The sequence below is a fragment of the Mustela nivalis genome (assembly GCF_964662115.1).
Source record: "Mustela nivalis genome assembly, chromosome: 2".
Taxonomy (NCBI): Eukaryota; Metazoa; Chordata; class Mammalia; order Carnivora; family Mustelidae; genus Mustela; species Mustela nivalis.
Window position 1 is genome coordinate 52,892,463 of NC_139021.1, and position 16,568 is coordinate 52,909,030.

At 43.0% G+C, this 16,568-nt stretch overlaps 1 protein-coding gene and 1 long non-coding RNA gene across 4 annotated transcripts in view; both read left to right on the top strand.

Annotated features, from left to right (window-relative positions):
* The window catches only part of LOC309859038 (tumor protein D52), a 211,291-nt gene that overhangs the window by 431 nt on the left and 194,292 nt on the right, over window positions 1–16,568 (top strand). The window lies entirely within an intron of this gene.
* Window positions 85–5,262, top strand: LOC309859054. The gene is made up of 3 exons (XR_014308511.1): window positions 85–164; window positions 3,677–3,745; window positions 5,162–5,262. It is a non-coding gene; the product is annotated as an uncharacterized lncRNA (long non-coding RNA).

A 16,568-nucleotide genomic window follows, 5' to 3' on the forward strand; every position in this document is an offset into this window, starting at 1 on the left:
GGCGCGGGGACGGCGGGCGCGGCGTCTCCGGGATGGGCGCGGGCGCGGCTCCGGAGGGCGCGCGGCTGGGCGCGGGAGCAGGTGCACGGCGTCGCCAGCCGGCGCCGGAGCGCGAGCAGAGCCTTCTTCAAGTTCCATCTTCCGGATCGGGTTCCGGCATTCTGGTGGGGCCCAGCCGCAGGGAGCGGCTCTGGCGGGCGGAGCGGGCTGATGGGGCCGCGAGTGCGCGCGCGCGCGGCTGTGTGTGGATGCGAGAGGGGGAGAGAGATGCAGACCGAGAGACAGGGGGGAGACCGAGCAGGGGGTGGGGAGGGAGAGAAGGAAAGAAGGTTCTGGGTGGCGGCGAAAGGGCCGGCCAGGCTGGCGGAGTCGGGGCTGCGGACCGTGATGCGCTTTGGGTAGGAGGCGGTGAGACGGGAATACTGTGCAGCTAGCTCTTGTAACTGGTGGAAACTGAGGAACTGACGACAGTGGGTCGTTTCGCCGCTCAGGATGGGAACATGACTCCCCCCCTGCCCCCCCACACTATATTGAGACTTTCTGCCCTCGTCTAGGTAACGTGGTTAGGATCTTTGGTGGCGTCTGAGCCTATGGCGATGGTTTTGGACGTATACGTGTAATATGGGAGGTGTTCCTAAAAAATGTCCTGGTGGTTATGGGTTTATTTGGGGGGAAGGGAGCTTTTCATGGTAAGGGGCGTCTTTTACTCATCAAGGTGAAACCCATAGTCTCATCATTACTGCCTTGGATGCACTTGTTTCTGAGAACAGGATCTTAAGTGAAATTATCTCCACTAGAATTATTGTATAAGAGAGATGTAAACAGGAGGGCATGGCTTAAAGATTTAAATATTAAATATTTAAATGTTGCTTCATCGTTGTGATAATAACCCAGTAAGTGTAATACAGATGCGTGGCACGCTTTTCATTTTTTTTTTTTTTAAGATTTTATTTATTTGGGGGGGTGGGGCACGCGCTAGAGCGAGGATGGGGGAGGGGCGGGGGAGCAGGAGAAGCAGATTCCTGCTGAGCAGGGTGACCTGTGCTGGACCGGGCTCCCGGCTTCATCCCAGGACCCTGGGATCATGATCTGAGTCAAAGGCTGACGCTTAATGTACTGAGCCATCCAGGTGCCCCGCGTGGCACGCTTTTTGAAAGATACACATAAATGGTTTAAAAAAAAAAAGGTAACAATGTTAAGGTAAATTTTAAGAAGTGGGCATAGGAATTGCTCATATTTTGAGTTCAAACGCAACAGTTTTCATTTTTGCTTATTACTCTTTGCCTTTACCTTTGTACATTTTATGTAAATGAAGCCATATTCCATATATATTATTTTGTATTTTACTTTTGGTAAGTTGTAGGGATCTTTGGAACCTTCCAGCCCATTCTTTCCCCCCACCCCTCAGATTGATCTTACACTTTAACATATGAGTGCCTATATTGTAAACATTATATACAATATGTAACATATATGTATATATGTACGATAAGTAATACATTATATATTTTTTTATATGCATCCATGTTGTTTAGATTTAAGCTTATTGAGGTTAGAGGCATGTATTTCATCTTTGTCCATGGTAGGGTGACATGGTGATTTGAACATGGTAGATATTTAAGTGTTTGAGGCAGAAAGCTCATCTCAGATCTTAAGTATATTGTTAGGAGAAGGCCTAGGAGCCACCATGTAAGCCAGAATTATTCTGTCTTTTAATGAGGGTGTCCGGGATGACAAACATGTGAACATGCGTATTTGTATCTGCCTTACATTGTCATATTGAACGTAATGGTGTTTTTAGAGTAGCTGTGTTTGGTACTTGTCAAACCAGATTAAGTAGCTGTTTGAGTAAGTGAATGGAGCGACTAATTTTATTAGATTTGGTGTTCTTAGTTTGGCTGGTGAGAATCACAGTCATTAGTACCTCTGTGCTGATGACACCTTATGTGGTTTTTGTAGGACTAGTTTTTCATGTGTGTGTTTAAGACATATTTTATAAGTTCTTTGGCTTATAAGAGGAGCCTTTCTGTTTCTAACTTTCAGATGTTTTCCTCAGGTAGTCATGTTAGTTCTTGTTTTTAATTGTCATTCCTCGAGGGCAAGGGAAATCCATCCTCTTAAAGTGGGGAGTCTGAGAACTCAGCTCAAAATGAAAGATGAGTCACCTGCTTCAGGAAGGTCAGCTGGCTCCCTCAGCTTTGCTGTGTTGCAACCATGTGGCCTTCCCTTACACTTCTGGTTCCATGTGCTTGTCTCTTTTGCATTTTCACCTTTTTGTTCCCATGGCACAAAGTAGGTGCTCAGAGATGTTTGTGGAGAGTCACTTGGGTGGCTCAGTTATTAAGCATCTGCCTTCTGCTCAGACATGATTCCAGGGTCCTGTGATAGAGACCCAAGTCCGGGCTCCCTGCCCAGTGGGGAGCCTGCTTCTCCCTCTTCCCTGTCATTCATGCTCTCTCTGCCAAATAAATAAAATCTTAAAAAAAAAAAAAAGAAGAAGAAGAAGTGTTTGTGGACTGCCAAAGATGGAAAGGAAAAGTGACCAAGAGCACCTTCCGGCTGTTGGAACCTCTGATGTTCTCCCTTGGTTCCCACTTCTCCTGTTCTTTTTTCTCTTCTCAGTATTTTAAAGGAGCAGAACTCCGTGGTTAGGCAGAGAAAGTTGTTAATAAGGTTGTGCTGGACTGGGAGGGTAAGTTTATAGGTGAGGTCTTTGAAGAAGCAGAGTGATGGCTCAGTCTTCATTGAATCCATAGTGAAACTTCTGGCTTAAAGGAAGAGGAATTGGGATTGTAAACCTGCGTGTCCATTATCAAATAATGCTGGCTGAAAGAAGGTGTATGAAACTCTTTGATTCTCTCTTGAATTGTGATTTTTGTAAAGTACTTAAAGCCACATAGGAACATGTTAAGATTTCTTTAACTTTTTAGTATGCATGGAGTTGGATTTGTCTGTGCCCTAAAAAAAAAACCCAAACAAAAACCAACAAAGCCATACAACTCTAGATGTAAAATAAAATACCCGACCTCTTGTCTTAACTGCATTTTTTTAATTGAAAATATCTCCATACATATGTGAAGTCGTCAAAATCTTTCCTTTGCTCCCTTTTTTATTTAACAGAGCTATAAAGTTTGAGAAAAGTTTTCCTTGTTTTATATAATGTGTTCTAATGCTCTTTAGTATCTGGCTGGGATTCTTCTGTTTTGCCCACCTTCTCCTGATCCAGACTTTGTACACAATATTCTGCTTATATTGAGAGCTTAGTCCATGGTAATTGATTTGAAACCTGCCTTAAAAAAATAAAGATAAATAAATAAAAACACACCATAATCTGCATTATGCCTCTTAAGAGTTTCTACCCAGAAACTAAGCATAACACATTGAATGTGTGTGGTGCTTCTACTTTGAAAGTGTAGAGTAGCGTGCTAACTGGAGGGTACATTGTGTAAAAAAAGAAAAAAAACCCTCTTCCTTTTATGGTGCCGAATAAATATTTACACTTCATTTGTGTCTTAAGTTAGTAATAACCTGTAGTTCAGCACTATATTGAAGTGGTGATCACCCTACCCGTTAGTGCATTTTATCTGTGTTTGAATTCACACATCTTTCTCTCTCACACGCACACACATGCACGCGCGCACACACACACCCCAAAACTTTTTTTTTTTTTTTTCAGGGAGAGAGGGAAGGCTACTGCAGCCAAAAAACTGGGAGAGGAGAAGGCTGCAGAAAAAGTAACACAATGGTATGTCACTGTAATTTCAGCGCTGTAGTTACGCCTTCAAAGTAAAATAAATGTAGAGATGAGTGGATAACAGTATGGAGGGTATGCTTGCAGATCTCAGGGTTTGACCCACTCCAGTTATGGGTTTCTTTGGTCAAGTCTTGCTTCCATATGGTGCTAATGGGTTTGTTGTTGGAATTCACTTCCTGCATTTATTTTTATGCAGTTGCTTGCCTGGTCTCTAGGGCCCTAGCTGAGTGGTAGGAGGGGTTGTGATCTTTAGCAGGATCTCAAAACAGAATAATCTATGCACACAATAAGAGCAGATGTACTCATTATTCGAAACCAGAAAGAACAGCAAAATACCCTGAATTTATGTGTTTCTAATCCTTTTGTTGTAGGCTAAGATTATGTTATTTTCCTTTGGGGTTCATTATTTCTGTTTTAATTGTTGACTGTTGTGAAGTCTCTCTTCTGAGACTCCCAAATTTTATTTGCATTTGGTACAGAAACCATAATCTTAGCCATGTATTTTTATTAGAAAAATATCCAGTGGATCAAATGATTTAATGTTTGGGTGAAGTTAAAAAAATGTTTAAATTAAAAATACTTTTTGGAAGCTGTGACTCTTTTAGAGAAATTGGAAAACAGAGAAAAAGAAAAAGTCACTTGTAATCCTACTGTGAAAAATCATTATTAACTGCTTTATACCCATCCATACATCTATGTGTACTTTTTTTTTTTTTTTTTAAGATTTTATTTATTTATTTATTTGACAGAGAGAAATGACAAGTAGGCAGAGAGGCAGGCAGAGAGAGAGAGGAGGAAGCAGGCTCCCTGCTGAGCAGAGAGCCTGATGCGGGACTCGATCCCAGGACCCTGAGATCACGGCCTGAGCCGAAGGCAGCGGCCTAACCACTGAGCCACCCAGGCGCCCAACTTTTTTCTTTTCTTTACTTTTTTTTTTAAAGATTTTATTTAGGGGCACCTGGGTGGCTCAGTCGTTGGGTGTCTGCCTTTGGCGTGTGATCCTGGTGTCTCGGTATTGAGCCCCACTTTGGGTTCCCTGCTCAGCAGGAAGCCTGCTTCTCCCTCTCCCACTACCCCTGTTTGTCTCTCTCTCTCTCTGTCAAATAAATAAAATCTTAAAAAAATATATATTTTATTTATTTATTTGACAGGGCCCGCGAGAAAGGGGGAACACAGCGGGGGAGTGGGAGAGGGAGAAGCACTTTTCCTGCTGAGCAGGGAGCCCCATGTGGGCCTCCATCCCTGCACTCTGGGATCATGACCTGAGCCAAAGGTAGATGCTTGATGACTGAGCCACCCAGGTGCCCCTCTGTCTATCCTTTTACACAAGTTGCAAAATAATCTCTTATTGAATATTTCATTTTATATGAAAAAAAAATTTAAAAGTTTTACTTTTATTTACTTAAGTGATCTCTACACCCCACATGGGAACTCACAAGATCAAGAGTGGCATGCTCTTCAACCCAACCAGGCAGGCGCCCCTTGTAACTCCTTTTTCACTACTGTGACCAGGTAAATAAGGCGTTTGCTCAAAATTGAAACTGACTAAAAGGTTGCAAAATCTAAATTTTCCTCCCATTCCTGTCTCTCAGGGCGGGGGGGGGGGGGCTATTTCCCTTGGATAGCAATGCGCCATTTTAGCAGGTTCTTCTCTTTCCTCCCAGAGATTCTCCGCATGTAGGTATCCATACACTTACTTGAATATATATGTGTATGGCTGTATTATATAAACTGTAGCACACAAATCCTTTAGCACCTGACTTCCTCCACTTAAATACAGTGTATGTCCTAGAGATTATTCAGCATAGTGTTACATAGAGCTGCTTCTTTTTTTAATGGCTGTCTGCATGTGTACCATGTTATGTATCATAATAGGTGATGTTTGACTTGTTCCCTATTGATGGCCAATTAGCTTTCCCCTGATAATGTTTCTTTTAAAACAAATCTGCTGCAAATCAATTTGTATGCAAGTCATCCGATAAATGTGCCAGTATGTCTGTAGGAAGGATTCTTAGAAGAATGTGACTGTTCAGTTTGGATAGTGCGAAATCGTGCTCCGTAGAAGTGGTGCCAGTCCTACCCACCAGCAGTGTGTGGGCATCTGCTACCCTCCATCATTGGGCCTGGGTGTTGTCACACTTTTTCTTCTCTGCTTATCCTATATGGAAAGAGGGGTTTCTTAGCATATGTTTTATTATATATATTTTAATATGAAGGTGGTTTGGTAAGTGTGAGATCTAGATTTCATTTTTCTGTGAAATGTCCGATCATATACTTTGCCCAATTTCTGTTTTGTTCTTTTTCCCCCTCGATTGCATTATGTAACCCTTTCTCCACGGTATGAATTGCTAATGTATTTTTTCTTCCTTTGTCTTTTACTCTTTTGACTTGATAGTGATTTTTTTCCAAGTGGAAATACTAATTGATGGCTGTTTGCAATTTTAGCTTCTGGCTTTTGAATCATTCGTAGAAATGCCATCCTCACTTTGAGTTTCTGTTTTTATGGTTTTATTTTTTACATTTAAATCTTTCATCCATTTGGAGTTTATTTTGATAAAAAGTGTGAGGTATGAATCTTAGCCCTGCCCACCATTGGCTACTTAGCTGCCCAATACCACTCACTGAAAAATGGATTATTCCTGTATTGATTTGAAATACTACTGTTCTCATACACTAAATTTCTGTTTTCTTTTCTTTTCCGTTGATCCATCTCTGCATTCCCAGCAACTAAACTAAGTTGTTATAGCTTCATAATATGTAAAAATACCCAGAAGGGCTGGTCTCCCCTTTACTCTGTCTTTCTTTTTTTAAGTAGGTCCCGTACCCATCAAGGAGCTTGAACTCATGACCCTGAGATCTGGAGTCACATGCTCCTCCTACTGAGCCAGGCAGGCATCCCTCTATTTTTCTTTTTATTGTTAGATTTTTTCCTAGCTATTTTTGCCAGATTCCATTTCCAAATGAACATTAGAATCAGATTGTCTGGATGAAAATTCAACAGAAATCCTGTTGGCATAGCTTTTCTCCCTCTCTTCTCTCTGTCCCCATTCCCATCCCCCATTTCTCTCCCACCCTCCTCTTCCTTCCTTCCTTCCTTCTCTTTTTTCTTTCAGGAAGGAGTGGGAGGGGCAGAGCAGGAGAGAGAGAGACAAAATCTTAAGCAGGTTCCACACCCTGCAGGGAGCTGATGCAAGGCTTTATCTCATAACCCTTAGATCCTGACAGGAGCGGAAACCAAGAGTTGGTTGCTCAACTCACTGAACCACCGAGGTGCTTCCCACCAACAGTTATTTTTAAAGGGACGCGGGGGGTGCCTGGGTGGCTCAGTGGGTTAAGCCTTTGCCTTCGGCTTGGGTCATGATCCCAGGGACCTGGGATTGAGCCCCACATCGGGCTCTCTGCTGGGCAGGGAGCCTGCTTCCTCCTCTCTCAGTCTGTCTCTCTCTCTCTCTCTGCCTGCCTCTCTGCCTACTTGTGATCTCTATCTGTCAAATAAATAAATAAAATCTTTAAAAAAATTAAAGGGAAGAGGGAGGGCATGAGGAGGGAAGCAAAAAATGCATGAGGGAGGTTGAAAGGGTTCTTATTTCTCTGCATCCTCAGCAACACTTGTTATTCTTTTTTTAAATTTTATTTATTATTATTATTATTATTTTTTTAAAGATTTTATTTATTTAGTTGAGAGAGAGACAGTGAGAGAGAGCATGAGTGAGGAGAAGGTCAGAGAGAGAAGCAGACTCCCCATGGAGCTGGGAGCCCGATGCGGGACTGGATCCCGGGACTCCGGGATCATGACCCGAGCCGAAGGCAGTTGTCCAACCAACTGAGCCACCCAGGCGTCCCTATTATTATTATTATTTTTAAAGATTTTATTTATTTATTTGACACAGAGAGAGAGAGAGACGGTGAGAAAGGGAATACAAGCAGGGGGAATGGGAGAGGGAGAAGTAGGCCCCCCTGCTGAGCAGGGAGCCCGATGTAAGGCTCCCCATCCCAGGACTCTTGGGATCATGACCTGAGCTGAAGGCAGATGCATAACAACTGAGCCATCCAGGTGCCCCTTATTTTATTTATTTATGTTGATAGGAGCTATCCTGATGGGTGTGAGGTGATAGCTGATTGTTTTGATATGTTTTGATAGCTGTTTTGATATGCACTTCCCAGATGATGAGTGATATAGAATTTCTTTTTATATGCTTTTTGGTCATATGTATGTCTTCTCTAGAGAAACTGTTGAAGTCCTTTGCCCATTTTTTGATTGGATTATTTATTTTTGTTATTGTTGTTAAGTTGTAGGAGTTCTTTATATATTATGATACCAAGCCCCTATAAGTTAAGTGGTTTGCACATATTTTCTCCCATTTAGTAGGTTGTCTTTTCACTCTTGGTTGTTTTGTTTGCTAGACCGATGTCATTACCTTAACAAAAAAAGTATTATGAACTTTACAGGGGAAAATGCCTTCTCTTTTTGTTTAAAATTTCTCCATTTACTAGAGAAGCTCTATATGTTATTAGCCATTTTTCTTCCCTGCTTGAGATTGTTACTTGCTCACCTTTTACACTTGGGATCTTAGTGTGTTTTGGGCCTTCTCATCATCCCTGCTTCATGCTCTTTCTAAATCTTTGTGTTTTGTGGCACATATTTATTTTTCCTGTTTTTATTTTCATTTTGGTTATGTCGGACCTTTATAATGTTTTTACTAACAAAATACAGTATTAAGAGCAAATATTTTCTAGGTGACATTTTTTTGGAGTAATTTGCATGGCTCTGAGTAGCTTTCAGTTCTTCCTTCTCTGTGTCTTTAAGTCTTCTCTCTTATGACACTTTTGTAATCAGTACTAAAAATAGGGGTTTTAGGCAGGACTGTTAATTTACATGCCTCAGCTTATAGGCATGGTGTATTTCATGTTACAGCTGTGCAAAGATAAATGTCAGTTTAATATATATATATAAATAGACTGTGATCTTGATAAAGTTTTGGATTGGGAGTTTACTGTTGGGATCAAACTTCACCCATTGTATTCTTAGCTTTGTTGGAGGCATTGTGGTATGAAAAGGAACAGATGGTTCAATCAATGGGGTATAGGTATAAAGATAGTAGCTTATCCAACCCATTGGGATCTGTACTTGACTAGAAATAAGGTGTCACTAGAACAGAAGAATGTTCTTAACTATGTATTCCTAGCACTCAGTCAACTGTGTATGTTGCAGGCACTCCATAAATATTTGTCCTGTTATACATAATTAATTGGAAGGATTTCTAGCATAGATAGAGTCAGATGGGATTAGATAGAATGGGTAAGGATTAGGGAAGGATAATGGTTTGGTAGGGAGACATATGCTTGTGGTTTGGCGCCTGGGTGGCTCAGTGGGTTGAGTCTCTGCCTTCAGTTCAGCTCAGGTCGTGATATCAGGGTGCTGGGATGGAGCCCCGCTTTGGACTCTCTGCTCAGTGGGGATCCTGCTTCCCCATCTCTCTCCGCCTCGCTCTCTGCCTACTTGTGATCTCTCTCTCTCTCTCTGTGTCAAATAAATAAAATAAAAATCTAAAAAAAAAATATGTTTGTAGTTTTATATAAAAATCACTGAAAATCTGTAAAGAGAAGCTAAATTGGTACTTTATTTCTGAAGTATTATGTTAACTGTGTGTGTAGACATATACAGATAGAGGAAGAGACAGTGAGGGTTACATTTCTGTTCTCTAAAGCATGCCGAATGTAGTGCTCAATAAATACTTCCATAAATACATTTCCTCTGTTCTACCAAAGCTTAAATGTGTCCTGACTCTAGGAGGCATGGATGGTCTCAATACATTTTAGAAGTTCTCTTTGAATACAATTGAGAAGGGTAAGGGATCCATGTTGACAGTGGTGGAAAGTACATGCTACTAGTTTAAGCAGATGAGAATTCTGCAAAGAGAGAAAAATGCAAACATTTTGGCCATTGGGGCACTTAACAGAAGGAAGACCAACCTATCATTTTGTTGGTGTCAAGTGAATATATATATCACTTTTGGTATATCACTTTAATTAGAACTCAGAATGATATTGGTAATGATGGTGATACCATCAGCTGGCTTTGCAAAACTCTTATTAATTTTCTTTTGAGTCTTGTAAAGCTGGTGGGTGATCTGTTATTAATGAGGAAACAGAAACTGAGTGATCGTGTCTTCCCTGTACATTGTGCCAGATGAGTGTCATGAGTGTCGTGTGGTGAGTGTCGTGAAAACTTTGTCCCATATCTCTTGTCTCCAAGAGAAACACCAGGAGCCCCAGAAAAATTGAAGCTACATTTGTTAACCAGTTTAAAGTCCCACGGGTACTTCATACTTCTTAGAATTCCCCCCCCCCAACTAATTAAAATAAAAGTGGAATCTGAAGGGACACAGCTTCAGCCCTGCATTATAATTACCCGAGTTTTCCAGCTGGGGTTTTTACTGCATCATTTTAAAAAATACTCCTCCTGTTCCTCCTAATACCAGTGATAGCGTTTGCTGAGTATATTTTATATGCCAGGTTATGTTCTAAATGCATTTTTCTGATACCTTCATAAGAAACCCGTGAGCAGTGCTCTTAATATCACTGCTTTACACAGGAAGAAACAGGTGTAAAGGGATAGAAGAAGAACTTTTCCAGGGGCAAACAGCTCGATACAGACATATCTGGGTTTTAAATTTGGGATATTCCGCTATAAAATACATGTCTTTACACAGCACATGATACCACCTAAAAGTTACATGCAGTCTCCTTTCTCCTTTCAAAGGTGTGGTTCAGAAGAGCACCCTGGTCTGGGCTCAGCCACAGAAGGGGGGCACTGAGGGGATGTATCTTTGCCAGAATATGGCTGTGTGTCTGTCCTTATGCAGAGGCACTGATTGTAAATTTTTAGGGCAAAGAGTGCTGGACTTGAAGTTTATATCTGGGTTCAAAATTTGGTGTCCTCATTTTGTGGAGAAGAGATGCTGGATAAGTCACTATACCTTCTGGATGCTGATAATACTCCAGATATCAGAGAAAATTAAGTTAAAATCTGTGACTAGCTCTTGTGCTGAATAGCATTGATTCTGAAATTGAATATTTGGTATTTCCGTAAAAGGCTCAGTTTGTGGTTTCCAGTTCAGAGCAAACATTTAATTTATTTAGGGGCAAACATGGTAGGATGCCTGTGCTCAGGCTTATGGGCTAGAACAGAGAAACAGACAAGAGAACTAGGTCCCTTTAGTGAAGTGTGTGTTATAAGGGGGTGTTGTATAATCCATGGAGGAGGAAGTGAGCAAGTCCGGTTGGGTCATCAGAAAAGATCCTCGGGGCACCTGGGTGGCTCAGAGTAAGTTAAGCCTCTGCCTTCGGCTCAGGTCATGGTCTCAGGGTCCTGGGATCGAGCCCTGCATGGGTCTCTCTACTCAGTGGGGAGCCTGCTTCCCTCTCTCTCTGCCTGCCTCTCTGCCTGCTTGTGATTGCTCTCTTTGTGTCAAATAAATAAATAAAATCTTAGGAAAAAAAAAAGATTGTCAAAGTACGTAACCTTTGAACTTGGACTTGAAGGTTAAGCAGGGTTCTTTGTAAGCGGTGAGAGAAAGAAGGATGAAGAAGGGAATTTACGGAGGAGAGTCAACATGGGCAAAGGTGCTGTGGCATGAAAGGGCAAAAAGGTGTTTGTGAATCCTCAGAAATTCCCTGGATCCAGAATCTTGGGTTGTCACCCAGATTTGGGACAGGTGGGGGTGTGAGCAGTCCTGAGTGCCAGGATCAGGAATCAGGACTGTGTTCTGTAGGCGATTAGTAAGTAGGTGGTTAGGTGCGTGGGAGTTCAGCTTTTGAATATTAATTAGGCATTGAATAGAAAGTACTAGCAAACCAGGTAAAGGGTGTCACTATATTCCTAGCCTGTGTTAGCCTTAAGAAATAAGACTGCCAGTTATTTTACCAGCAGAAGGGGTTTATTTGGAAATAACAGAGAGAATTGCAACCCAGTACAGGTAAACTGTGGCAAAACCATTGGGAAGTCCACCAAACAGAGGAGAGGAATACTTTTGTAGAAGTGGGAAGCTGAGAATACTGTCATAAACAAAAATTCTATTGGAGTAAACTGGGAGTTACTGTGAAAAAAAAATTTATTTGTTTTAGAGAGAGCAAGCAAGAGAGCAGGTAGGAGCAGGGGGAGAATCAGAGGAAAAGGGAGGGGAAAGACAATCAGACAGACTCTGCCCTGAACACAGAGTCCTGTTCCATGCTGGGTCCCACCGCCCTGAGACCATGACCTGAGCTGAAGCCAAGAGTCCGACGCTCAACAGACTGTGCCACTGATGCACCCCTAAACCGGGTGTTCTATTAAACTGGCTTTCCACGGGCTCAGCTGGGACGTCTCTCATTGGCCAGGCCCGTGGGTGGGTGGGGGGGGCTGCAGAAGGAAGCCTTCCTCTTCCTGCTGGGATAGTAAAATAGTATCTGTCTGCAGGGTCCTGTCTCTAACTGTTGGGTGTGCAGTTGACTCCAAGAGTGGTAGGGCGGGAGGCCTGGGTGGCTCAGTCAGTTAAGCGTCTGCCTTTGGCTCAGGTCATGATCCCATTGGGCTCCCTGCTCAGTGGGGAGTCTGCTTCTCCTCTCCTCCTGGCCCCCCAACCCCGCTTGTGCTCTCTCTCCCAAATAAATAAAATCTTAAAAAAGAGAGAGAGAGAGGGGGGATAGGGCAAGAGAGCTCCCCCTGCCCATCCTCCCATTTTAGGGAGGTTTCCTTTTATTAATTTTCACACCAGAGGTGAGGGTGCTGGATTCCTGAGAGACGGCTGTGTGTCAGATGTCAGGGGTGGAGGGGATCTGGGGGTAGAGAGGGATAGAGAGGGGCTTTCAGATCGCATGGAAAAGGACCTGGGATAGAAAGTCTAGAAAGAAGAGCAGATGCAGGGAGGGAGAGAATGAATTTAGTTTGGGGTATGTCACATTTGAGGTCTTTCCAGTTGCCTGGAGCTGCATTACAAACCATGTTAAAACCCAGTGGTTTAAAATAACAGCCTTTATTATGGTCCTAGATCTGTCATTTGGGCAGGGCTTGGTGCGGACAGCTTGTCTCTGCTCAGCCTCAGCCAGGGCAACCTGAGGTATGAGACGGGATCATGAAGGCGTACTCACTCCTGTGAGGGGCCGTTGTACTGGGAAGACCTAAGCAGTTGGGGCTCCTCGGCACCTGTCTCCGTCTTCATGGTCTCCACAATAAAAGCCAATAAGGGTCTGATGATGGTTATTCGCTTGCCTGTTTTGAGTATTGCTTTCTTGCTGGAGACTGTGCCGTAGACCAGACAGCGGGCAGCCTCTGGATGCCCAGCCTTCTGGTGTGCAGCCCAAGGGCCTCAAGGTGTGACTCCTTACAGAGAGGCAGGCAGAAGCTGCGTGGCTTTTTATGACCTCGGGCGACACTTCCTTCCCTTCTGTAGCTAAGGCCACGGAGGGGGTAGTGGGGGAGTTGGGGGTGCGAGTGGTGGAGGTGGTGGTGAGACTTCAATTTTGGTGGGAAGAGTGTCCGCGACTGTGTGTGTTTCAAAAACCACTACCCAGGTCTCCTGGGACGATTGTGTGGATGGGCTGGGGAGGGAGATACGGATCTCTAAGAGGAGCGGGGCAGGATATCGAGGTTGGGGAGACATGTGCTACGGGAAGCTGTTAAGTTGCTGAGATGGCCCAGGAAGAAAAGTGGGGTAAAATGTAAGCAGAACTTGGATGTGAATCTTTCAGGGCCGGGAGAGGAAGGTGCAAGTTAAGCCACAGGGAGTTCTACTTTGAACGGCTGTGGAGAGGCCAAGTGGAAGGGACAGAAGGAGGAGATACTGGCTGGTACTGAGTCCCCACAGTGGGTAATGCTGAGAGAGGTTCATGCTCCGTGGGGAGTGGTGGGGTGGGCTTTGCTTGCCTGTACTGAGTGTTGGTTTTTGTTTTGGAGTGCAGAGAGGGTGGTGGTACTTTGACCTTTGTGCGCATTTGTAAAATGAGAGAAAAAGCCAGAGAGGCCTGGGAGAGTAATAGGCTTTGCTTTTACTGTATATGTCACTGGTTTTAGTGAAGATGCTTTAAATGCAAAGTGCATTTTAATAGTCATATCCTAGAGTTTGACCTTCAAGGAGCTCAAGTCTGTGAGCAATAATTCACTTTAATGGTAACAGCCTTGCAGAGAGTAAGTGCTTATTAAATATTTGCAAAATGAAAGTGCAGTATTCTCCATTCTCTGGGTGCTAGGAGAGCCAGAGAAGCAATTTTGCCTAGAGGTGACATTTGAGCCAAAGCCTAGTGAAGCTGTGATGATTATCATTATTATTTTTCTTAAACTGGTGATTTCTCAGGGCAAATCGAAGTTGTGAGTGCTCGCTTTTGTCATGGAGTGTCTTTGCTCTGGGATTCGTGTGTGCAGCGTGTCTGGATTTGTCAAATATTCTCTCTCAGATTCTCTTAAGAAATGGTTTTCAGTCCCGAGCGGCAAGTCCCAAACTGGAGTCCATCAGCTGTTTCTCTGGGGTTATTGTTGGAAGGGAAACCTACATTTCAGTTGAATTTTTCATTGATTTTTAAATGGAATGCTCATTCCTTCAGGGATTAAGTGAAAATTTTGATGAGTTGTAAAGATAACGTGACAGATTTCTCATGGTTTAGGGACTTGTATTTTTCCCAGAATTATGATCTGTTCTCAGACTTCCTCTTTTTAGCTTCCAGAAGGGACTCCAGCCCCGGGAGTCTTGCCGTTTTGCTGGTTTGCCTCTGGCTGGGGCTGTGGTCACTGCAGCTGGTCTGATGATGTTTTCCTAGTCTGATTATTCTATTTATAATGGCAGCTGTAGCTGTTAAGTGTGAAAAGCCATGAACTCTGCTGAAACAACCAACTTTTCAAAGTGCACTAGGTAACTTTGATAATTCCCTAAAATCCAAAGGGAAGCATAAACCTCAAAACACACCTGTCTTTGAGCTCCCTCTGCTTTCTCCTGGCATGCTGCGTTTTTCTGTGGGTCTGCCATCCAGCTTTGCTGTTTCCCCTTCCTTCAGCTTTTCTCTCTTTTCCTGTCTTTTTTTCTCCACCAAATTTCCATTTTCATCTTCTCTTTTTATCTTTCCCCATTTTGGACTATAAAGTGGTGCTCAAGAATTTTGTGGTTCTTGTTCTTTTTATTTTGCTTTTTTACTTAAGGGATTTCATGGATTTATTCAAGATATTTTATGTTTCTTATTAGTGTTCGCTTTTCTCCTGTGGAAATAAAAAACCCCCAAGAAACAGGTTTCCTAGTTTGTTCATTTATTGTTAATTAATTTCATTGCTATTGTGATGTTAATTTAGCGCTCTCTTTCTCTCTCTCTTGACATGTGTGTAATGATTCAGAGCTTAGAAAAAATCTTTGAAATGATTAGTCAGGAATTTTCAAAACTCATACCTTATTAGTTTAATTCTTTGGGTTTGTGTATGAATTCTGGGCAAAGAAGAAACATTTAGAGGCTACATAATTTTTAAAATTTGATGAAGAGGAACTTTTTTGATTTTTCTTTATCGATAAATTTAAGGAATTGGGAGTTGGGGGTGCGAGTGGTGGAGGTGGTGGTGAGACTCCACTTTGGCTGAACGTGATTATTCAGTTGCAGTTCTAATCCCACGCCATCCCAGCATTTGGACATTTGTCACATTGTCACTTCTACTTTGGGCTCTGGACGTCTTGGCCACCAGCAAGTGCTCCAGCTACCTGAGCTGAGGAAGAGGCTGTGGGGTGGGCGGCCCCGCTGCAGGGCTTTCGCCCACATTGGCGCACATGACACTGCAACAAAGAGCCCCCAGGCACTCTGGCTCCTAGGGTCTGTTCACCCAGTCACCCTTTTGCTTTTGGCAATAAAAAACAGTTTTGGGAAATTTTTGTTTTTGTTTTCAAGTAGGCTCCGTACCCAGTGTGGAGCCTGAGGTGGGACTTGGACTTGAGCTCACCACCCTGAGATCAAGACCCGAGCTGAGATCAGGAATTGGGACACTTAACTAAGGTGTTAAGTGAGGTCCCCCAGGAAGTGGGGAATTTTTAATATATGTTCATTTTCCCATTAATACCACTACCTCACAACTGTATTTCCTATGCTGAACAAAAGAAAAATTTTATGGGGCCCTTCATGGTATGTCTTGCCACAAAGAATGTGGTGGTTCTGCTCTTTTCTTTAGAGGCTGGAAAGGTGATTGGAAGGGAGCAGATGGTGAGATGGGGATGGTTTGGGCCTTTTAGCTTTGGAAGAGTTTGAAATTCTTAGTTCTTTTTAACCTGTATTCAGTGGGAAGGAGGCATTTTATTTGGCAGTGATGCTCTTAGTCTACTCAGTGTGCCCCTGGTCCTAGCCCCAGTTCCGCAGGTCTTGGCAGCAAATGCCTTAGTTGAGCCTTCCTTCAGCTCTGCTCAATGTACTCTTCCTTTTCCATCCTACCAGTGAGGGAGTGTGAAGTGTGGGGGCCTTAAAGAATTACCCAGTATCCTCTAGTTTGCAACATTTAACCACCTCTCAATCATGTAGAGAGATTTTATTTTATTTTACTTTAATTAATTAATTAAATTTTGAGAGAGAAAGAGAGAGTATGCACTCCCTGGAGGGGAGAGGGGGAGAGAGCATCTCAAGCAGACTCCCCACTGAGTGGGGAGCCGGATCCAGGGCTCCATCTCAGGACTCTGAGATCATGACCAGAGCCGAAACCAAGAGTCAGATGCCTAACCCACTGAGCCACCCAGGCACCCCCCGAGAGGCCTTATTTTAAATGGATTTTTTACAGGCATACCTTTGCTAAAATGTAGATTCATTTAATAATACCAAGTCT